Here is a 22,663-nt window from a genome sequence, read left to right as displayed (position 1 = left end):
TGTTTTCCAGAGGTGAAGGAAGGAAAAGGAGCGGGAGCGGAATGTCGGCGTGAGCGAGGAACATCGACCGGTCACCCTTGGCCTGCCCCCAGCCGGGGACCGGGCAGTTTTGGTTTGCGGAATGATGCCCAGCCCGCTGAGCTGCACTGGTCAGCACAGTTTCAAAATCAGTCTCTCTCTCTCTGCGTTTGCCGCTCTGCCGGGCGGTCCAGCGCTGCAGTGTCCGGTCCCGATCAGAAGTTGCTGTCAGGTTTGTGCATTGACCTGCGTCCTGCAGTCTTGGGACTCGCACATTAGTTCTGGTGGCCGTTTTGTTCATGGGGTCAGGTTTTTAGCACAGGTGACGCTGCCACCTGTGATGGAGGACAATTTTGCCACTCCCTGTGCCAGCGGGCCCGGCATCTGTGTCACCCGAGTGCAGGCCGTGGGCTCTGCACCACGTGGGGCTGGGGAGGCTGCCGGGTAGGCGGTGCGTGGCTGCAGGGCTGAGGAAGCCGCGGGGCGGGCTGTGCCGGGCACCGCCCCCGCACTCCCTGAGATGCCTGCTTTGGGTGACGTGGCGAGTCCTGGCGGCCGACTCGGCGCGCCTCTTGTTCCTGGGATTCTCCACTGCCAGCCTGGCCGTGGCGTGCAGTGGGTTAGCCTGTTGGGATGGTTTTGAATTGGATTTGCTAAAATCTTGTTTGTTGTTTTTGCATCAGAACTTGTGAGGGATCTTGGTCTGTGTTTTTTTTTTCCATTTTGCTTTTTGTTCTTGAGACGTCTTTGGTCTTGGTGTTGTCGTGATGTTCGATTTGTGGACTACTTGGGAACCACTCTCTCCTCTCACATTTCCTACAAGCGTGTGTCTTGTGCTCACACCTGGTGGCACGTGGTGTTGGAGCTCGTCTGGGGCCGTCGGGCAGTGCAGGGCTGTTCAGGCCGGCGCGCTGCTGAGGCCGACACCCCTACGGGGCCCGTGGCGCTCCTGACCTTGTTCCCCACTCGGTCCAGTCTGAGCGGGGGCTTCTCAGCTTTACAGGCCCCCGAAGCGCCACTTTGGTTCTTGACCTTTTTTCCTGTGGCTCTTCTGTTTTCCATCTTTCAGGTTTGTGTTCCGATCTTCATGTTTTCTTCCACTTGGCTTCGTGTAGGTCGAACGTGTCCTTTTTCTGGTGTCTTCAGTTGGTGGCCAAATCGGTTACTTGAGACTGTTCTCTTCCGCAAACGTTCGGTTCTCCCTCAGCGAAGTCGCGTCCCCACCCCCACTGGTGGGGCTCAGGTTTGCACATGTGGCCCACATTCACACAGCTGTTTCAGTCGATGCTGCGAACGTGTTTTCTCTTTCGTGTATTTTCTATTTTTTAAAAGATTTTATTTACTTTTAGACAGAGGGAAAGGGAGGGAGAAAGAGAAACATCAATGTGTGGTTGCCTCTCATGTGCACCTCCTACTGGGGACCTGGCTCACAACCCAGGCATGTGCCCTGGCTGAGAATCGAACCAGCGACCGTTTGGTTTGCAGGCCTGTGCTCAGTCCACTGAGCCACACCAGCCAGGGCTCCGTACAGTTTTCTTAGTGATGCCGTCTTTTCTTTGGCTGATGTGGCTGTAAGAGCGCAGTGAGTGACACAGGTGACATGCACAGTGTGCGTAAGTCGGCTTTGACATTGGCCAGGCTTTCAGGCCACAAGAGGCTGTTAGTAGCTCAGTTTGGGGGGAGTACAGAGTTACACATGGATTTTCTGCACTGCAGGGGCTGTGCCCCGCACCCTGCGTTGCTCAGGGGCCGGCTGTGCTGCCAGGTCTGTGCAGAGCGCGCTCGGTCGTGGGGAGAGCCCCCCTGTGCTTCAGCTGGGCTGCTGGGCGGTGTGTTCGAGCGCCAGGAGCCTGGGCTCGCCCTTGCTGGTTTCCGGGGCGCCACTGGCAGGTGGGCGCCGATGCTCCCTGTCTCGGCAAGGGTAGGGCTCCGACGGCCACATCTGCCTCTACTGCCGGTCGTCCGAGACTCCGTCAGCGGGCGGCCGTGGTTCCGGGTTCGAGGGAGGTTCTTCATGGTCATTCCTGGACCTTTTTATTAGCTAGCATCGCCCTGTCCTTGGGTTGCGCCGCCTGCTCTGAGGTGCCTGCGTCTGGCCCTGCCGTGGCTGCCTTTGGCCCTGTGGGCGTGGGGCATCTCTGTGGGTCCCCCCACGCTCACCGGTGGCATTGTTAGGTGGAAAGTGGGTTTCCCACGGCCACGCGTTCTCTCACCCAGGGTGACCATCTCTGCCCTGGAGTTGGGTGTTGTGGCCATTTGCATTGCCGTGATTGTGGAGCTGAGGTTCCAGCCTTTCCTCTCGCTGTCCCAGTTTAAAGTTTGTTTCCTTTTCAGTGGTTTTCTGCCATCTTCGGGTCGACCAGACAGTGTCCGTGGCCTCCTCGTGTCTGCCTGCCGACCCCCTGCCACATCCGCTCTCTTCGTCTTAGTGGTCTCCTTGGGTGTCTGGGGGACACCTGCGTACTGCCTGCCGGCCCCCTCCAGCCGTGGGCTGGTCCTTCGCCTTGGGTACAGGAGCGTCACTGCGAGTCCCCACCCTCCCCTCACGGCCGCGCGTGGTCCTGCTGTTCCTTTCACGCGCTGTCGCAGTTTCTCATGAGACAGTTGCTTTCCAAAGGCACTTAAATGCGAAGGACAGGCTGCAGTCGCGTCCCGCTCACCCACGCTGGCCCCGTCGGTCCTTCCCCACAGGCAGGCGGCTCCTGGCGGTGGTGTCTGCGTCCGCCCGAGGGTCCCCGTGGCCCCCTGTTGGTGCAGCCCTGGTGGGGGAAGCTGCGTGTGTTGGAGCGGCTCTGCCCCTGCTCCCCGGGAAGATGTGCGTCTGCAGTGGGTAGAGGGGTCGGGTTGGCTGTGTTTTCCTCCAGCTGCTCCACACGGGACGTCGTCAAGGTTTTTGCCGTGTCCCCGGCTCTCAGAGTCTTGATGACGCCGGACGTCACCGTCGTGTTCTTCAGATGGCGTGTGCCTGCGGACTGTTGTTTTGCCCAGTTGTCTGGGCTCCACCCACCTCCTTCTGCCCCTTCTCCACCCAAACACCAGGCTGTTCTGAGCGGCCGGCTGGGCGGCCTTTCTGGTCCTCTGGGCTCCTCTTCCTCTGTCATGGCTGCTTTCTGTCACTGCTGGCGCCCGCCCATCTGCCGCCCACTCTGCTCCGGCTCTCGTCTCTGCAAGCCGGGTGGGCTCTGTGGGGTCTTCTGTGCCTCTGTCTGGCCCGTGGAGCGTGCAGGGGGCAGCCCTTCCGCTGTCCCCACGGTCTCTGCCAAGTCACGTTGTTACAGTTGTGCTGGGTTTCAGGGGCCAGTGTGTCTCCCCGTTGTGGTTCCTAGTCCTCACTTCTGCGGCTGCCACTGTTTTGGGATTTACCTGTTTGGGTGCTGATGTCTCTGTGTTCCCATAAACACTCTCGGGCTTTGTCCTGGGGTGCCGCAGAGTTGCCTGGGGACAGTTGGTCCTCTTGGGTTTTGCTCTTGTGATTTCCGGGTGGGTCTGGAGCAGTGCTCCTCCTGGGGCTCATTGCCCGCTCTTACTGTGGCAAAGCCTTCCTGAGGAGCCAGTAGCCCCCAGCCGAGTGCGGAGGTCTTCCAGCCTGCCCGGTGGGGACGGGGGCTGTGCCCAGGTGCGTGTGAGCCCAGGCCTTTCCATCAGCTCCTCTCGTGGGTCTTTCCGGCCGTGAGCAGGTTCCTCTCACGCAGCGGCCAACCTGCATTCCGCAGGCCGGTGCTCCCCTCTGCTGCTTGGCCTGCAACCCCAAGCTACGCCGTCTCCCTGGGCGCTGGCCCCCCTCCCCTCTGCTGTGGCCCCTCTGGTGGCCTCTGTCTCAGAGGTCAGCATCCTTGGTTGCCTGTTGTCCGGGCCCTGAGGGTGCTGGTCCCCTGCACCTTCTCTGGGTCCGGCTGTCCCTGGCAGGGGTGCGACCCTGGGACTGCACCCTGGCTGCAGGTGGCCCTGTGACAGTGTGGCCGTCGCCCCCACGCAGTGCAGACTCCTAGCTCCTCTGACCAGCACCCCCTTCACCAGTGCCGCACGGCGGCCAGCACTGCTCGGCACCAGCAGCTGCAGAGGGGAGGCCCTGTGCTCGCAGGGGCTCTGTGTTTGGGGCCTGAACACCACACACACTGTGCAGAAATAACTCCAGGCTTTGAGTGACAGGTCCTTGGGGCGATCGTGGCTTCAGGAAGGAAGGTGAGTGTGCCCGGCTCCAAGGCAGAGCTGGAGGCGCCGCTGGGGCGTGCTGGCTGGCGTGTCCGCGCGAGTGGGCACGCTCTTCCTGTGCTAACCTTGGCTTCATTCAATCTGCTCTGTGAGCGCGCCCATCAGGGCCTTTTCAGGTTCAGTGCGAGCTGAGGAGGAGCGAGAATGCGGTGATTTCGACTGTTCAGACCCACAGCTGCATCACGCCGGTGCGGAGCTGGTGGTGCTGCCAGCGCAGGCAGCGGGGCCAGCTGGGGCCCCTGCGTTTCGGGGAGGACTGGCCTGAGTGGAGACCGGCTGCCTGTCCCAGTTTGCTGGAATCCCAGGACAGCATCATCCCTTCTGGGTGAGGGGGTGGCTCCCCGGGGACCCTGTTTGGGGCGGGCAGAGCAGCAGGCGTGGCTGCGTCCGCCCCATGGGCCGTCAGAACGTCCAGCACCACCTTTGTCTGCAGCCTTTCCCGGGCTGCAGCCAGGCCACGAGACCTCGTGGTCACGAGACTCCTTGGCCTGGGGGTCTCAGGGCCACACAGGTCAGCACCATGCTCTTATCTGAGAGGTGCTGGGCAGTGGCCAGAGCACCAGGAAAGGCTCCTGAGGAGGGTGTGCCTGGGGGCCCACTGGGCCTGCTCACTCAGGGCCCAGGGTGGGTCTTGACCTCTGTGAGTCTACACAGTGCTTGTTCCAGGCCCTGGGCGCTGTGGCCTGTGACTACTTCTCCAGACAGCGGAGGCCCCATGAGCCCTGAGGAGTGGCTGGGAGGCTCCAGGGGCAGCGGGCTGAGCCTTGTCTGTGCTATGGTGCTGACCCTGCACTATGACACTGGACTGCTTGTCCCCAGGACAGGATGCCCACATGAGAGCAGGGCCATGGTGTTGGGCAGGCCAGGAGAGTGCAGTGTGCTTCCCTGGTCAGGGCGTGGGTCTAGGAGCATCCTGGTGGCCCACCCTCCTCCCCCACTGGCCTGTGGGGTGCGTGCTGGGCTGAGCAGCCACGTCTGGGTACAGTGTGAACCGGTGCCCTTGGTGCCCGCACAGTCCCCTCCCGTGGTGGAGCGTGGGCACAGATGTGCTCTCCCTGCAGGGAGCCTGCGGGTTGGAGGCTGGATGTGCCTGCTGGGGCCCATGGGCACCTCTTGGCCCCCGTGCCTGTCCTGCAGGTTTCGGCTCTATTTGCTTCTCACGTGAGCGAGTCTGGGAGGCTCTGGACGCTGCCTGCTGGCCTACACCGGCCCCTCCTGGACTCAGGGGTGTGGCCACAGGTCTAGGGCTCTGTCCCCATTTACGAGGGGTCAGGCGGTCACAGTGGGTGATGAGGCCTGCAGGCCCCGGCCGCCATCTGGCGATTGTAAACCAGGCAATCCCCACTGCGGAGGGGGTGGGGAGCAGAGTGCGGACAGTGCTGGGGCCGCCCTCCTGGCCGCTCTGAGCAGACACCTCTGGGATCTTTCCCTCTGGTGTCTGTGTCGAGGGTGAAAAGTTCAGGTTGCCCCATCTCCGAAAGGGGGGTGGGGCAAGGCTGCTTTCTTTCCCCTGGGTCTCTGGATTCCGGGGTGGCCAGCCCGGGCCAGCCCATGGTGGGGAAGCCCTGATCGCTCAGAGTGGCCCCAGCCTGGGGCTGGGCCTGGGACAGACACATGCATCTGCCCCATGCTCCCACCCCCTGCCTGGGCTGTGTGGGTTCACTGTTTGCGGCGCTGGACACAGCGGCTGACAGGAGTGTGAGCCTTGCTGGGACCTCCCCCTCGCTGTGGTCAGTGGCTATCACGCTGTTGTTGCCCCTCCCTGTCCTCCACTGCACCCCAAAGGCTCTGGCAGTGGCACCTTCCCGCACAACCGCAACTCTGCTGTGGCTGTTGGGGAGCTGGGGGTGGGGCAGCCGCCTTGCAGGGCAAGACGGGGCTGCACGCTGGTCTGGGACTCAGAGCTGTGACTGAGGGCCCAGCGCTGAGCTCTGCTGCCTGCAGCAGTCTGGTTGCACCAGAGCCCAGCCCTCAATGCCCCCCGGGCTCCCTGGGCAGGGCCCGGCCCTCATCGCCCTGCCTGTGGGGACCCTGGGGGCCTGCCCCTGGCTGCAGGGCCAGGATGTGTTGACATTTGTGCCGATGGCTTCAAAGGCTGGTGCTAGGATGGGGGCTGCCTGGCCTGCTTTGCAGGAAGCCCCTTTCTCAGGGAGGACAGGACCCCGAGATGGTGGGCAGCATCCCTAGGCGGAGGCCGGGGCACCGAGGCCTTGTCCTGTGCCCTTGCTTCTCTTTTCCTGGGGCGCTGGCCCCACAGGCAGGTGCAGGGCCGAGGGGCCTGGGGAAGGGGCTTCGCCTGGCTGTGGGGGGACGCCCCGCCTCCCAGCCCCCTCGCTGCGCTCCAGGCCCGGGCCCAGCAAAGATGCTGGGGTCAAAAGGTCACTGCCCTGATTTTTATTGCCGCCCTCTGAGTTCTCACGACCCCGTGCCCTCCGTAGAGACCGGCAGGGCTGGAGCTTTGACAAGGGCCTTTCAAGGGGTGGAAACTCTGCGAGGCCTGAGTTGAGCGTCACTGAGGCGGGATGTCCCAGGGGCTCGGCCGAGGTGTCACAGCTGCGAGGAAACACGTGCGCGTCCAGGTCTGGGCAGAGAGGAGCTGCGGGGCGCTGGTGCTGCCCCCCCGGGGCACCCAGTCCGTGGGCTGGCAGGCAGGGCTGGTGTCTGCCACCAGACGCCTTCGGTGCCCACCTTGAAAACAACGGGGAGAGCCGCGTTTCTGCGACACCGGGGGTCCGGGCCTTGCAGTGAAGCACGGCCACATCGGCACCGGCCGGGGCGTCGGCAGCTGCACGTTCCCTGGAGACAGCGCCTCCCGGGGCTGGGCAGCCCTTGGCCCGCCACGGTGGTCTCACCCCTTGTCCCCGCACCGCACGTGCCGGCCTCTCTGGGCCCTGCAGCAGGTCTCGGGGCACTGGTGGGTGCCTTCCTGACCAGCGCCGGGCCTCAGCCGGGGTGCGGCAGGTGGCAGGGGCGCCAGGTCTCGGGCCTGGAGCTGCCAGTGCTGCCTGTGGCCCAGAGTCCACTCTGGACTTGGTTTTCCCGCTGACGCCTGCGGCTGTCTGTCTCTTCATCTTGCATACATCCAGGGGCCGGCCCCCAGGAGATGCTGGGGCAGCCGGGCTGGAGGGTTGATGGCGCGGTGTCCCGACACCTGTCTGGGGGTGGAGGCGGGGCTGCCCCGCAGACCCTCCTTGTGTGGAGCCGCTGGGCAGCGGGCAGGCGGGCGCCCTGCTCTGTGCCGGGAGGCCTGCCGACCGCCCCTCTCTGCCGGCCTCCCTGCGGTGGGTTCTGACACATGCAACCCGAATGGCTCTGGCGCTGGGAGAGCTTGTCGGGGAACTGCAGGCTCTGCAGGTCGCCCAGAGGGTGGGGTTCGAGTGTGGGGTCTGTGGTGTGTTTCTGGCTCCCCACTTGAGCACAGCTGGGAACCTGGGCAGGGGAGTTGGTGAGGGGAGCCCTGTGCAGACCCCACTCTGGTGGCCGCACGTGTGTAGGGTGGGCTGGGCTCTGAAGGTGGGGGTGCCCGAGTACTTGATGCTGCGGAGTCGGGGTGCACGGGATTGCAGGAACAGGGTTGCGTGGCCCTGGGGAAGGGCCCGGCCGGCCCCGACTTTGGGCCGTCCTGGTGTCGCTCCCTGGCCGTGGCACAGCTGATGTGGCAGGCAGTCCTCCGGTTTGTCGGCGCACAGGAGTGCTCCAGGGGCTTGGGGTAGACCCTGCTCCCCAGCCCCCCGCCTTCTCGCAGTCCTGCTTCTGCTCGCCCCTGCCGTCTGCTGTCTGCTGGGGGGCAGGTCTGTGCTCACGGGCTGGGGAGCCGCCCGCACACCGCCATCCGCTCCTCCCGTGGTCCCGAGAGTGTCTCCTCAGGGAGGCCGGTGAGGCGCCCGCAATTCGGTGACACTGCAGATGCATGTCCTTTCGTCTGCTCCTGGGACGTCTGTGTGCCCTGTCCACACCGTGGCTGTGCGTGTTCTGGCGTGCGGCCGCTCTGTCCCCAGCATGCCAAGCGGACCCCATGATGTGTCCTGCTCTTCCTGGGGCCCCTCTGTGGTCCTGGCACCCCAGTCTTTCAGTGTCCCTCCTGGGCCTGGCCCCTCCCCCACCCCCAGGCAGGATTGGCCACATGGGGGCCCTGAGGGCTCCTCCCGCCCCTCTGCTGTGGCGAGCGGAGGGCCCTCCCCTGGTCCGTGAGGGTACAGCAGCATACAGCAGCAAGGGCTGTGCTGAGATGCAGGCTGGCGCTGGGCTGCTGCAAGGACCTGGCGGCCTTTCGGTCTCCATTTGGCAGGGTGTCCCAGTTTCTGGTTTCATGTGGGGGGGCTGGTTTCTGTGACCTGATCAGGGCAGGGCCTGGCCCTCATCTCAGCACTGCCCCAGTCCGGGGGCCAGAGGGGGTGGGGGGGTGTAGTTTCTAGGAAACATTCTGCTGTGTCTTTAAATGTTTGCCGGAAGGAAGTTCCCGAGGGGGCTTGGCAGGGGTGGGGCCACAGCAGCCCAGCGTCCTCCTCTCCTGGCTCCTCCTCTCCTGGCTCCTCTCCCCGAACTCACCCCTCCCTCACCATCCCCTGGCTCCCAGGGACACCCTGCCCCTCCCCTGGGCTTGGGCAGGGGTTTCTGCGGCTGCAGCCCTGTGTGCCTGGGAAGGCACTAGGGCTGGGCCCCAGGGGCAGCCTTGCACCCACCTCCTCCGGGCTCTGGGGTGAGTCCCAGTGTCCCTTTTGCACTGAGCGTGGTGGGGGTGGGGCCGCTCTGGGGGGGGGGCCTTGTCCAGGCTGCGCCTGCCCTGGTGGAGCTCAGACCCCTGAAGCCGCCTTAGCCACCCTGCCGCAGCCCAGGCCCAGGCTCATGTGCCTGTCACAGCCAGAGCTTTGCAGAGGGAAGTGTCAGCCCACTCGTCACCCCTGTGCCCCAGGCAGGATGAGCCTCTGGGGACACCAGACCCCTCCTCCGCTGTGGTCAGAGACCTTTTCCTGGGTTTGTCTGCAAAGGAGGACCGAGCGGGGACAGGAGGCTGCCTAGGCCTGCGAGCCCCAGGCGGAGGCTGCGGCACTGGACAGGCTGGGCCTGCCGGCCTTTGCCTGCGCCTGCTCTTCCTGGCCCACCTCCGGAGGCTGGCAGAGCAGCAGCCCTGCAGGAGATGCCCCCGATCTGCCCCTCCCAGAGCTCTGCCCAGAGCCAGGGCATGCTGGGAGGCAGAGCAGGGAACTGCAGGCACCCCTGAAGGGCAGGCACCCGTGATTCTTGAGTCCCTGGGGGCCTTCTTTAAGCGTTGTCAGTGCTGCCGATTTTAAGGCAAAGGCGAGAACCTTGTTCATGTAGCTACAGCCCACGTGGTCCAGGGTCCCAGCCTTGGAGGGTTTCTGTCTCGTTCTGCAGTCTGGGGCAGTCTCGGGCCCCTGCGTCTCCTGTGTCTGTAAGGGGCCTGTGAGTGTTCAGGCCCTTTGCCGTCTGCTGTGGGGACCCCCGGGGCCGCGGCAGGGAACCCCCACTCCAGAACCCAGTGCCGCCACCTCTCTCCTTGGGGGCTCAGAGGGGAGATCTCTGTCTGACTGGGGACAAGTGTTTTGTTTAAAAGAAAGACTCTGTCAGACTTTCGACATGGGTCGTCTGGAAACGTGCCCTCCGCTTCGTCCCGTAGGACTCGTGTGCTGTGCCTCTCTGTCCTTGACTGCCTTCTTCCCTCGAAGTGGGTACCTGCGAGGGCATACTGTGGCAGTACATGACGATGATATGTGATAACGTGTACACACGCACGAGCCACCCGCCCAGCGGGCGGACATGGTGCTGTCACCATGTGGCTTCTTGCCTCCTGGCTCAGAAGTGGCTACTCAAGCCAGGTCTTCACACCCACCTGCCAGTCACAGCTCACAGGGCAGGGTGGAGTCACGTGGCTGCACCTGAGTGCCAGAGGGCTGGCTGCTGCCACCCTTGCTGGCAGGTTGGCCTCACGACAGACCCCTGTGGTTGGGCCTTCGTCAGGGCCGTCTGTGCAGTCTGAGATCCCTAAACCTGAGTGAGGGCAGCTCCCTGTGGGTGACGGCCTGTGTTGCTGCTCCCAGGACAGACACTCCTCGCCTGTCAGGCCGGTCCACCTGCACGTGCCCTCCCGTTCTGGGGTCTGTGCAGGCCCAGGGCCTGGTGGGAAGGCCCCGTCGTCTTCTCTGCCTGCACCTCCGACGGCCCCACAGAGCCCCAGGGTATCCTAGGGGTCGGGACCCTGATGTGTTCAGGCCCCTGTGAGTGGGACTCCCTAGTTGGGGGTCCCCCTAACTGTTTGGTGGCAGAGACAATCCAGACCCTGAGAGAGCTGCTCGGGACTGCCACGTTCCAGGAGCCGGTGGCCACTGGCGCAGTGCCCACCCCCACTGCTGTGAAGCCCTGGGTCCGAGGCCTGGGCTCAGACAGTCCCCCATGGATGCCCCCTCTGGTCCTCCTCAGGGCTCCCCGGGACTTTGCCCCCATGAGCAGCGCAGCCCAGGAGCTTGTGGCCTGGTTCCTGGGGGATTTGCCACACTGCTGGGTCCCTCCCAAGGCCGAGGTCCGGACAGACTGTTCAGAGCCGGTGTTGGGGACGGGCTCCCTGGGCTTGGAGGCGGCTGGTTTGGGACTCCCCACCCCTGGGAGGCGTGGGAGAGGTCAGCCCCCACCTCACGGTCCACTGACACGTCCGTCCTAAGCAATGGCCTGGGGCTGTCGCCCCTGTGTCTGTGTCACACCTGCATGGGGACTTAGTGGCCAGGGACTGGGCAGCCACCACACTCCTGCCTACCTGACGCCTCTGGGTCCTGGAGGAGCTTCCCCCAGGCAAGCGGTCCTGAGACCCGCCATCGTTGGCACACCCCACCCCCGCCTGCCTGCCGCCTACGCCGCGCCCTTCCCGCTGCATCTCTGTGGGGCCCTGTGGGCCTAGAAGACACCTTCGAGGGAGGGGAGCCACGGGGAGGGTGCCTGTCCCCCACGGACCTTCCCTGGACACTCTGCACACCCTTCCCCCAAGTCCAAGCCCTGTGCACCCGACTGAGGGGGAGGGGTTTGGAAAGAGGGGTTGGGGCCGGCCCCCTCCCTGTTCTCGCTGCCTCTTCTCTGGGCTTGCCAAGAATGCCGGGAAATTAGGGGGAGGGGACACAGGAAATGCCTCCTTCCCTCTGAGGACAGCTCCAGCTGCAAGTGGAGGAGCTGGGGGGAGGGGCCGGCCTGCGGAAAGCTGTGCCCCTGCCAAGGCAAACCCGCCTGGCCAGGCCCTGCAGACAGAGGGGCTTTTCTCCCCAATTTTGGCCCCTCGTAAGTGTTCTTTGAAGGCAGGTCTCGGCCAGTGGCAGCAGCCTCCTGCTCGCAGGCCAGGCCTCTCGGGAGCGGAACTGCGGGGGCTTTTCAGAGGCAGATTAAGGAGTGGCCCCCTTAGCCATGTAGGAGACACCCCACGAGGGCTCGCTGAGGCCCCTGCGCCAAGGGGCCACCCACAGCGCCCCGTCTGTGCTGCGGTGGCCTGGCCTTCGGGGACCGCACCTCGCCCTGCTGGTGGCTTTTCAGTGGCCTCACCTGAAGTGCCTTGTGAGACCCTGCTGGGACCCAGCAGCGCCATGCGTGCGTCTTGTGAGTGCGAGCCCTGTTTAAATGCCCCCGAGGAGCCACCGGGGCTGCGGCTCAGGTCTTTCCAAATTAAAACAGGAGGCCCCTCTCGATGAGGTCATCGGAACCCACTCTCAACGTGAGGGTCAGGGATGCGGTGGGTGGGGGGAGCCTGGGCCTGTCCCTGCTGGGACCTTGTTCTCAGTGAGCAGAGCAGGCCCAGACCCCCTGCCAGGAGTTGGGCACGTTGCTGCCAGCAGTGGGCAGGGCTGCCGGAGCCCACCGTCTCCCTTCATCCCGAGGCCTGGGGCCGGGCTGCTGGCCTCTCTCCCCACCTGCTCCCGAGGAGGCTCAGCGGGGCCTGTCCTTACTCCCCAGGTGTGCCGCTCCTCTGCCGAGGAAGACCCCACCTTCCTGCGAGGGACAGGGAGCCAGGTCCTTAGGGGGACCCTGGAGCCTGCCCACGGGAGCTGGGCTGCCAGGGGCCATGGGTCTCAGGGCTGGCTGGCTGGGCCCTGAGCTGTGAAGATCTCTGCAGTTCAGAGATGGGTCGTTTTTTTAAATGACAGGGTCCGTGTTGGATGGCGGGTGTTTGGGGTCAGTGATTCAAGGACCGCCGTGCCGTGCTGTGGGCAGCTGCTCCCAGGTGACAGAGCTGTGTACCCCTGCCTTCCAGCTGAAGCACCAGGTGTCATGCGGAGCAGCCGAGCTCGGCGCCTCGTCCCGCTCAGGCCCCTGCTGCTCTCTTAGCCCTGGCTCTCCCCAAGGCCCCTTCGTCCCTGCTCCACCCCACAGCCAGTGACACTCTCCACAGGACAGGTGTCCGTCAGTCCCATCTGTCATTTGTCAGTGCTCAAAGGGGCAGGCCCCTCGGGGAGTGTGTTCTCAGGTTTGCTGGGGAACGTCCCGGAGCCACCGTGGCAGCCCTGCCTCCCCGTGTGCCAGGTGGAGCTGGCGACCGGCCGGTGCCTTCGGGCTCCAGCGCTCTGGGTCTCGTGTTCAGAGCACAGTTACATTCTCGGGGACCCGGGAGCCGTCTCACAGCCTGGGCACCTGGGGCCGACCGGGCTGGTACCGGTCCACCTCGAGCTCCGAGCTGCCTGCAGCTGGCCGTGCCACCACTGCCCGTCCGCCGGCTCGCGCTCCCTCAGTGTTGTGTCGGTTTCTATGGAGAGAAAACAACCAGGGCGTCTGCCACGCTAGGGAGGCGGAGGCGCCAGGAAGCCAAACAGCCCCGCGTGTGGGCGGGGCTGGCTGCTGGTTTCCACTTCCTGGCTGGGGAGCGGGTGAAAGTGTCCTGTCCTGGCTGGAGCAGCCAGGATGGCCAGGCCTTCCCCAGAGCGGAGCACATGCGCTCCCGGGGGAGCCCGCCCCGGGAGACCAGCTCCAGGCGCCACTAGGCAACCACAGGGTGGCCCTGGGGCTCCCGTTCTGCAGGGGGGTGCGGGTGCAGTGCGCAGAGGGTCTGGGGCCGGCTGGCCATGGGAATGACCATGTCTGGACCTCGAGTCCATTCTGCCCAAGCCTGCGCTGTGATCCTGCCTGCTGTGCCCACCCTGCCCAGCCTCCCTGCTGGGCACAGGCACCCTGCTTTTCCTCAGGGCTGAGGGCAGGCGTGGGGCTGGCAGCCTCTGGATGTGAGGGGCTGAGGCCACGGCGCCACGCTCATCACGGTTACCGCCTTTTGGCCACCAGTTGCAGGGGCTTTGCCTCTGCAGGACCTCTCCAGGGGGAACCCAGGCCACAATGTGGCACCTCTCTGGCAGAGAGCATGACCTCAGGGAGGTGCCCCGGGCCACAGGGCTGAGCAGGGCTCCTGTGCCCCGGAGTTGGCATGGCTGAGAGCTCCCCATTGTTCCCCATTCCTCCTGCCCCCCCGGCTCTGCCCACCCAGGACTCTGTGGGGGCCATCCTCCTCTGGAGGAGAGTCAGGGACAAGACTCCTGCTCTTCTGTGCCAGCGTGCCCCCAAACTAGACCTCCTGGTGATAAAAAGAAGAAACATTTAATTTTGTAACTTAAATTGGGCACACTAAAAACGTTTCTGCTTTCGCTGATGTAGAGTTTTCTTCCCTCAGGTTTAGACGTCCGAGAATGTTCCTGAGTTGGGTGGCGGGTGGCGTGGCGGAGCTCTGGTCTAGAGGTCGTGCACAGACGTGTTTGTGGGGGCCTGGCCTGCGTGTGGCGCCGGCTCTGCCTGCAGCTCGGGTGTGGGTCTGCCCCCCGCCCCGTGCAGCCCCAACGGGCATGCTGGGAAGGTGCTCACGAGTGGGCTTAAAGCTTCCCGTGGAGACTTCGGTTTTTAAACAGCTGAGAAAGTGGTTTCCACGTTCACGTGCCCAATGTGAGGCTGCTGGCTGGGTGGCCTCCCGGTGACACTGGAAGGTGCTGTGGGCTCCTTGGCCTTGTAGCCGGCACCTGTGGCCGCAGCGGGCCCAGCCCGGCTGTGTGGGAGGCCTGTGGCCCCGGGCCCCTGCCCCCGTCTCCTGTCCACCTTCACACTCGGGCTTCGTGGGGGCCCCATGGCCTCGCCGTGGGGCGGGAGCCCTGTCACTCTGGGACCCGGCTGCGAGGCCCGTCCCCAGTCCGTCCCGGGCTGCCCCCACCCCAGTGTCTTGCAGTCGTGCTCTCGAACATGATTCATGGCAGCGCAGAGCCTTTGTGTTGGGAAGGGGGTTGGGTGCGGGAGCCTTGCTGCGCGTGGGGCCTTGGCAGGGCCAGGCCCGCTGGCAGGAGGGGCGGCGGGGAATACGGCGCCTGGGGGCGGTGTGTGGCCAGGGAGACGACCCCTGTGTGGGGTCAGGCGTCCGCGGGTGCGAACCGAGCATGTGCGCTGCGGCGGCTCCACGCCTGCTCCCGGCAGAGGCCTGGGAGGTCGCCAGCTCTGGGACCCTCGCTTGGCGTTTGGCTCAGCATCTGGAGGCACAAGGAGGCAGGCGCTGCCAGGGCCCGAGGGCTGTGGTGGTGGCTAGTTGAGTCTGTGCTGGGTGCACTTGTGCCTCAGCTGCACCTGCCCCCGTGTCCTGTCCCCCCTGTGGCCAGACGGTGGGGAAGCAGGAAGACCCTTCCACCGAGGACCTGTCCCATCGCCGCCTGCAAGCCCACCCTGCCAGCCTGGCTGGACTTCGGCCACAAGAGCTGCTCCTCTCCCCATAGCCCTGTGAAAGCTCTCGGGGCCTGTGGGGCCGCCGGGGCCCGGGCAGCGCCAGCAGCCCCCACGGTTCTCACCGGCTGCCGCTGTGCCTTGTGCGCCCCACACCTGACACTGGGTCCAGAGCAGCCTCGCCAGCGCTGTTCCCAAGGCCTCTCGCTTCCTACAGGTGACACACACTGTGTTGTTCCATGTTGTTCCATGTGTGCACATGCCACACGTGTGTGCACGTGCGTGGACACACACAGAGACCTTGGTGTGCCCACGCCGGCAGGGGTTGCTGTGAGCCAGGAACGGGCCTTGGTTCTGGTGCAGGGCCAGGTGGGGGCAGTCAGTGCAAGGTGCCTACAGGTTTGAGGACAGTGGCTGTTGGTGTCCCCAGACCCCCAGGCCAAGTGTGTGGCACTGTGGAGAAGGCAGGTGTGCAGGAGCCCGCCCACCCTTGGTGGCAGATGGGGTAAGGGGAGTTTCCGCTGCTCCCAGTGTCTGGGCGGGCCGCCTCCCTGTGCGGCCAGGGGCCCCTGTGAGTGGTGGCATCCGTGGAGGCTGGACACCCCTTGGTGCCGGGCCCTGGGCCCTCATCTGAAGCAGCGTCAGCACCGCCGGGCCTGGTGGGCTCTGTGTGGAAGGCCTGGAGGGTGTGTCCTCCCTGGGGGACGTTGGCAGGTGGGGGGCCACTGTGTCGGGCGTGGGTCCCTGCCGGTCTGAGAAGCCCCTTCTTTCTCAGCCTCCCGGGGCTCAACCACCATCCCCGGCCGCGTCCCTGGTTCCCCCCTAGCGCAGCTTCCCTTACCACCGTCTGGCCACGGCAGTGCTGGTCTCCGGCCAGCCCCGCCCCCCGTGCAGCTCCCCCCATGCCTGGCCCTGGGGGAGAGACCCCCCCGCCCCGCCCCGCTCACCAGGCCCCAGGACAAACACTGCCTTTTCAGAGCGGCCTTATTGTGGGTGTTCTGGGTTCGCTTATAAGTCAAGTCCTTTCCCTAGTTACTCTCGGTGGCTGAGAGGAAAGGAGGGGCAGCCCCTCCCCTTCGCCCACCTGGTCTCCTGGTTCCGAAAGCAGAGCGTTGTGGGCTGGGGGAGGGGCTGGGGGAGGGCCCGGGGGAGGCGGCATGAGGGCACAAAGGTCTCTGCGGTCAAGACCGATGCCCACCGTCCTCACGGAAACCCATTTCCGGCCTCGGCTCTGTGGCTGTCTTACCCAGGGCCCCTGCCCCCGGTGTCAGGCGGTGGGGGAAGCACGGTGGCCCCCAGCCACAGGGCCTCCTCGTTGGAGGGTTCCTTCCTGTTCAGACAGACTGGGGGCTGCTTGGCTGCCGGGAGTGAGGCCCTCCTGCGAGGGGCCCCGAGGGTCGGAGCCTGAGGCTTCCTGGGGGGGGGGGGGCAGGAAAGTGCGGCACCTAATTCTTATTTAAATCCAAGCAACCCTTGAAAAATCGCTCTTTCCGCTTCATTTTGGAGTTGGGGGGGGTCTGTAAATTTAATCTGCTTCCTGTGCACCCGCAGTCATCAGAAAATGGGCCGACTTCAGGCGGGCATAGCAAGAGCCGTGAACTGTCAGGCAGGCAGTGCTGATGGCCAGGTTGAAACCGCTGTGTGGCTTCTAGACCAGTGAGGTGTTCAGGGAGGGGTGGGGTGCTCACCTCCAGGGACGTGGGCACAGGGTGGCCATGTCACCTTGAGAGGACAGCAGGTCGTGGGACTTGTTTAGGTCCAGCGTGACCTCCTGCAGCGAGCAGGCGGTTCGGCAATGAGCGATGTGTCCCTGTGGGGGGGGGCCACGCTCACGCAGCCTCTGGTCTGGGTGTGGCAGCCCAGCCTGGGGACTGGGAAGGAGGCTGGGGAGGGCAGTGCGGCTGTGACAGACCACACATTCCGGGCAGTTGCTGTCCTGGACACTTCTTTTCTCTTATTTATTTATTTATTTATTATTTCACTTTTATTTGTTTATTTTTAGAGAGAGGGGAAGGGAAAGAGAAAGTGGGAGAGAAACATCAATGTGTGGTTGCCTCTCATGTATCCCCCACTGGGGACCTGGCCTGCAACCCAGGCATGTGCCCTGACGGGGAATCGAACCGGCGACCCTTCGCTTCACAGGCCAGCGCTCAATCCACTGAGCTACACCAGCCAGGGCTGGACACTTCCTTTCTTCTCCGGACCCCGAGGTGCTTCTTCATAGGGGTCCTGTTTGCACGGCCCCCACACACTTGCTGCTGAAGCTGGGGCTCTGCAGCCCAGCGCTGCGCGCACACTCGTGGCTCGGCAGGCGGTGAGCTGGGCCCCCCACACGCAGGCCTCCAGGCCCCACGCAGACGAGGCTCTTCGCCTCCACAGGTCACTGTCTTGCTGTCCCAGAGCCCCCCTTGTCCACTCAGTCTGCGTCTCCGTGAGAGCCACTCTGGGCACGGAAGATCCTGCGCCTTTTCTCCCACCCGAAGTGCCAGGCTGTTCCAGCCCTGCACGCTCCGTCAGGCTCCTCCTTAGGGGCTCGCTTGGTCTCTCGGCACCGCCGCCGGGTCGGTGAACCCCTGCCACCCTTTGGGAGGGGGTCCGGGCTGCGGCCCGTGTGGCCGTCTGTGCTGTGCTCCTGGGCTCTGCCCACGAGCCTCCGGGGCCACCTCCGTGGTCCCTGTGGGCTGTAGTGACGGGTTTTCCCAGGCGAGTGAGAACTGGGTGGTCTCTCCCTCCCGGCACCAGCAGGCCTCCCCCAGGCTGACACAGAGCTGGTTTTCTCCTTCTCCTCAGCCCTTGGGACCAGGGCGTCCCTTCCTGAGCTGAGTCCGGGTGATGCCTTGTCGTTGTCCCCTGTGGAGGGAGTGTGTGGTGAGCGGTCCGGTCTCCCCATGCAGGGGCCTAGGAGGCAGGCACAACAGGCACCCCTCCCCCACTATTCAGGGTCATAGACTCAAGGCTTGGAGGCTGGGCCCATGGGACCGAGGCGCAGGGACGAGAGAATTGCCGATGCCAGATGCTGTCCAGCTCGGTGTTTCCACAAAGCGTTCTAGCTTCCTCTGTGTTGCTGGCACCTCTCCTGCGGACCAGCGAGTGCCAGGAAGATGACGGCCCCCTCTGCGCCTGAGAGCCCGGCCTCTGAAAGCCCTGCCGCCAGCTTGGCCTGGCTCTCCCTGTGGGTCAGGGTCACGGTCTTGCACATGCGCCCCTCCCTGCTCTGAGGAACGTAGCGCCTGGCTTGGGGTACGGTGCTGGGAGGCCTCGGGTTGGTGTGAAAAGCCCGCAGTGTGCTTTGTTTTTCCAGGGTCTGGGTGACCCACGTGCTTGGTGGGACCTTCCTTTGAGGTCCAGACTGACTTTCCACCTGGAAGCAGTGCCTGAGGCCCCAGTTCACCTGGAGTCTGCCCACTGGGAGAGCTGCCTCGAGTTTTGCCTGAGCTGGGGAGCAGATGCGCTGCGTTCCGGTTTGTTGGTGTGTTTTTCCACCCAGTGCCCGTGCTGTCGGAAATGCTCCGTCAGACTCGGACGTGACTCTGCTGGTCTGCAGTAACGTCCCGTCACCCGCTGCTCTGAGGCCAGGGCCTGGGGGTGTGGGCTGGCTGCTGCTGCCGTGGGACCCTGGGGCCAGGGGGAGCCTGCTCTCCCCTGGGTGCTTTGGAAGACGCTGTGGGACCACAGGTGACAGTCGAGAAGGCCCTGACTCCTGAGGTCGCCCTTGTGGCCAGATCAGCTTGAGGGGGCCTGAGATGGGTACAGGGTATGAATGCCAGTGTGATGACCCAAGAGAAGGGTCCTGGGTCTAGTGAAGGGACCCAGAACTGTTCCCCTGGCCTCTTACCATGTGCAGTGGTTGTCTAGAGCCACTTGCCCCCCTGCGAATTGGTGCCAGGTATAAGCTGGCTGGGTGGGGCCTTTCCCCTGAGCCCTGCCTGTGCAGCCCACCCTCCCCGTGGCCCTGGCCTGGCCATATTGCCTGGAGTGGACGTGGCCCTAGCACCCTGCCCAGAGCCAACACAGGGTGCCTGTCCCCACCTGGCAGGGGGCAGCCTCCGGGGGCCCGCGTCCCCATGTCTCCCCCAGACCAGCTGCATTCCAGAGTCCAGGCACTGCCTGCTGGCCAGCCTCCTGGCTCAGGGGGCTCAGGCTCATCCCCCACAGAGTCCGGGCTGCTCTCTGCCCTCTGACCAGGGCGCTCTTTCATGGTGGGGGTGTGTGTGAGCCCTGGCCTCGGGCAGCAGCGCGGTGCTTCGGTGCTGGTGCCGGAGGGCCTGTGGTGCCTGGGCGGCATTGCCGGCGGTGTTCCTTCTCCTGTGGCAGCTGTCCTGGCCTCTGCTGGGCCGGCAGGGAGCCGTGGGACCTCTGCCCTCGGTGGTCTGGCTGCGCAGTGATTCGTTTTCCCTTTTTTCAGCAGGTTTTTTGTAATAGCTTCATTGAGATAGGTTACACACCATGAAACTCAGCCTTTCTGTGGTTGCGCACTGCTCAGGGGCTCCACTCGAAGCCCTCGCCCTGCCCTTCACCTCGGGACATTCTCAGCTGCCTGCAGGGGCCTGCTGGCCCCCAGGGCCCGCCCGTGCTGGGCGCGTCACGGCAGCAGACCCTCACCCCGGCGTCCTGCGTTGACCTCACTGAGCAGCGTCTCCAGGTCCTCGCATTGTGGCCAGTGTCTGTGCTCGCTTCCCATGCGGCCTCAGCACACATGTGGGGTGTGCCGTTGGTAGGGAGTGGTGCGGCTGTGTGGTGTATGTTTTCCGGTCCCCAGTCCGTGCCCTGGAGCGGGGTTGCCAGATGGGGGGTTCTGCTTCACCTGGGGGACCCTGCACGCTGTGCCCCTGCCCCCCACGGCCTGGCTCCTTCTCGCAGCAGCATTGGGGGGTCTCATCCTCCACACCACCACCACACCTGTGCTGTCCACCTGGCGAGCGCACCGTGGTCCCACTCTGGGGGTGGTGGGAGCCCCGTGGGCATCAGGCAGCGACGAGAGGCACCCGTTGGCGTCAAGCCCTCAGGGGTATCCGCCCCCACCCCCCTTCTTTGGGTGCTGACCGAGGAGGGCTCCCGGGCCACCCTGTCGCCAGTGCCCGCCGCTCCTGTGTCCCTGGTCGTGGCCGTCTCTCTGGGGGGCGGTCTCCCTCCCCCTCGGGTCTGTGCCGTCAGCTTGTTTCCCAGGCCTGCAGGCCACGTGTGCCTGTGCAGAGGCGCCCATGCCAGCCCTCTGCCTGCCCCAGCTGCGTGTGTGCAGTGTGTGTGTGGCGTGTGTGTGGCGTGTGTGTGGCGTGCGGGCCAGGCTGCTCTTCTCTCTGCGCCGGCACACAAGCCTTACCTGACGGCCTCACCGGCCCGTGCTTGCTCCCACTCGTGGGGTGGGTTGTCTTTTCCTTTTCTTGCTGGTGTCCTTGGCAGGAGTTGGGGCCTGGGTGACTCCCTGCCCACCTCCCCGTTCCGTCTTCTGTTCCTTGTGTCATCTCAGCAGTTTGGTTCAGGGTAGGTGGGGAGGCGTCACGGCTCCTTCAGCAGAAATCTTAGCAGTGGCCGCAGATGCCAGGTCCCAGGCTTTTTCAGAGAATGCTGCGGTGGCGGCTGGTTCCCGTAGGGGCAGCCTCACAGAACCAGCGTGGGGGCGAGAGCCAGAGATGAGGCTCAGGGTGTCTCACGTGAGGATTCACTTTCCAGCCATGTGGGAAGCAAGGTGGTCACAGTGGTGGTGCTGTCAGGACGGGGCCTTGTGGGGCTGCCCTGCCTGTTGGCTGTCTCCTGCACGGGACACACGGGTGCTGCCACCCCTCGGCAGCCTCAGCACATCCCAGAAACCTGCCCCTGCACCCCGCACGCCTGGGCCTGGAACACTCTCCCCAGACAGCTCCCAGCACCACCTGCCTGTGCCTTTGATGGGACCTCTGTCCCCACGGTATGTGTGTCACAACGTGACATACGTGCCTTGCAGGTGACAGCTGCTCACAGTCATACCTGAGACTGGCTACTGTCCACAGCGCGCTCCTTCCTGTGCCCTGAGACCTAGGAGGAGAGGGTGCGTGGGGGTGATGACGGGTGCTGGACGAGGGTGAGGAACGCATGCACGCAGGTGATGCCCAGCTCTGCGTGAGCTGCCTGGGGATGCTCCCCACTGGGGGCAGGTGCGTGCTTGTGTCTGTGAAGTCGGTGGCCCCTCTCTCAATGGGGCGGCAGAGCGGGGGCCCGGGCCTGTCTTCATTCTGCACCAACACCTCCTGTCTGGTCCGTTGGCCGGACTCTTGGACAAAGCAGGTAGCTGCCTGGGAGCTGGCAGGATCTGCCTGCTCTCGTGGAGGTGGGTGCGGGCCCTAGGGCTGCGGAGGTCACACGCCCGCAGTTGTGCATGTCTCAGGAACTTCTCTGGGGCCGCCTCAGCCCTCCCTGGTCGCTGACCCAGGCCTCGACAGGGCCCACCGCTCAGAGCCTCCCTTGCTGGCTGCTGCAGGACACCGGGCGCATATCTGACTTCTGTCCGGAATTAGGAACTGATTAGATGTGCAGGGTGTACGAGAGCCAGGTAATGACCATCCCCACCTGGGGACAACCTGGGGGCTGCAGGTGCCCCGCTGCTTGGCCTGGATGCCAAGGCTAGTGGGCCAGGGGGCATGCAGACAGGGCTGCCTGCTGTGGGGTCCCTTATGTATCTAGGGGACCGCCCGCTGCGCCCCTGTGGAGTTGGGTGTAACTCTTGGTGCGGCCCTGGGTTTGGTGATTGCTGCTGCCTTTGGTGAGGGCTGGTGTGCTCCTGGAGGCTGCACCAGGGGCGTTGGCTTTCTGTCTTATTTGGTCTCCTGGAGTCTGGCCCACACTGAGCAGGTCTGGGGGGGTCTGCTCTCCGTTCCACCTGTGACTTTGAAGTGCTGGGACCAGGCCCGCCTGTCCTGGGTCTCCTCCCACCCTCGCCGGCACTCGTGCTCTCCGGCCAGGGTGGGTGTGAGCGTGGCAGCCTGGCTGCCACCCAGGCCTTGTCTCCCCCAGGTGCGTGTCCCTGTGTGGTCTCACCAGGGGTTGTCAGGTGGACAGTGGGCGTCACTTCCTCTATGACGGATTCTTCCCAGGGAGGGTAGAATTTGACCCTCGCCCACCCCCTAGGCCTGTGTCCACAACTGCCCCTTGTCAGGGAGCTCGGGCCAAGTACCACTTCTGCGGTGACGTCGTCAGTGGGGGACCTGGCACCCTGGCTGCACAGGCTCCCGCCCGGTGGTGGCTACAGCCAGGCCACTAAGCTTCCACTGGGGCCTTGGGCAGCACCTGGGCCGGGGTTGGGGGTGGGGGCGGAACGTTACTCAGAGACATGGGACTTCAGCCCTGCATGCTTGAGTCTGCCCCTGGGCCTGAGTGGCGGCTGCCCTCACCTGGGAGGTGCGGGGAGGGCCTGGCTGGTGCGCGCTGGGGGTCGTTCAGGTGGGTGTGGCCCGCCTTCCAGCTGAGGTGTCTGGCACCCTCGCAAGTCTCCCTGAGGCTGCTCAGAATCGGCGCCTGTGGCTTTGCTTTTGGTGAGAACCCGGCGTGTTTCCTCCCGCCGCGCTCAGACAGGAAGCCCCACCCTCGCCCCGGAACCGGCCTGTCCCGCTGTGTGCAGGTGGGAGGTGGCAGACAGAGCAGGCAGAGTTCAGAGGCCAGCCGCCCGCTGACACCCCCGTGGCCTCTTTCCTCTGAAAAGTGGCACCACTCGGGTCTGTCCTTCCTGCCTGAGTCGCCGCCCACCGGTCCCCTCGGGACATGACCTGAGGGCTGAGCGGAGGCCTCCTGA

General features: G+C 64.8%; 1 protein-coding gene across 1 annotated transcript in view; it reads left to right on the top strand.

Moving 5' to 3' along the window:
- SKI (SKI proto-oncogene) overlaps positions 1-22,663 on the top strand; it is a 49,843-nt gene that overhangs the window by 20,466 nt on the left and 6,714 nt on the right. The window lies entirely within an intron of this gene.

The sequence above is a fragment of the Sturnira hondurensis genome, unplaced genomic scaffold (genome assembly GCF_014824575.4).
Source record: "Sturnira hondurensis isolate 20B ecotype Veracruz unplaced genomic scaffold, ASM1482457v3 Scaffold0013931, whole genome shotgun sequence".
Lineage (NCBI taxonomy): Eukaryota > Metazoa > Chordata > Mammalia > Chiroptera > Phyllostomidae > Sturnira > Sturnira hondurensis.
Note: the sequence above shows the minus strand (reverse complement) of the source record. Positions and strands in the feature narration are given on the sequence as shown.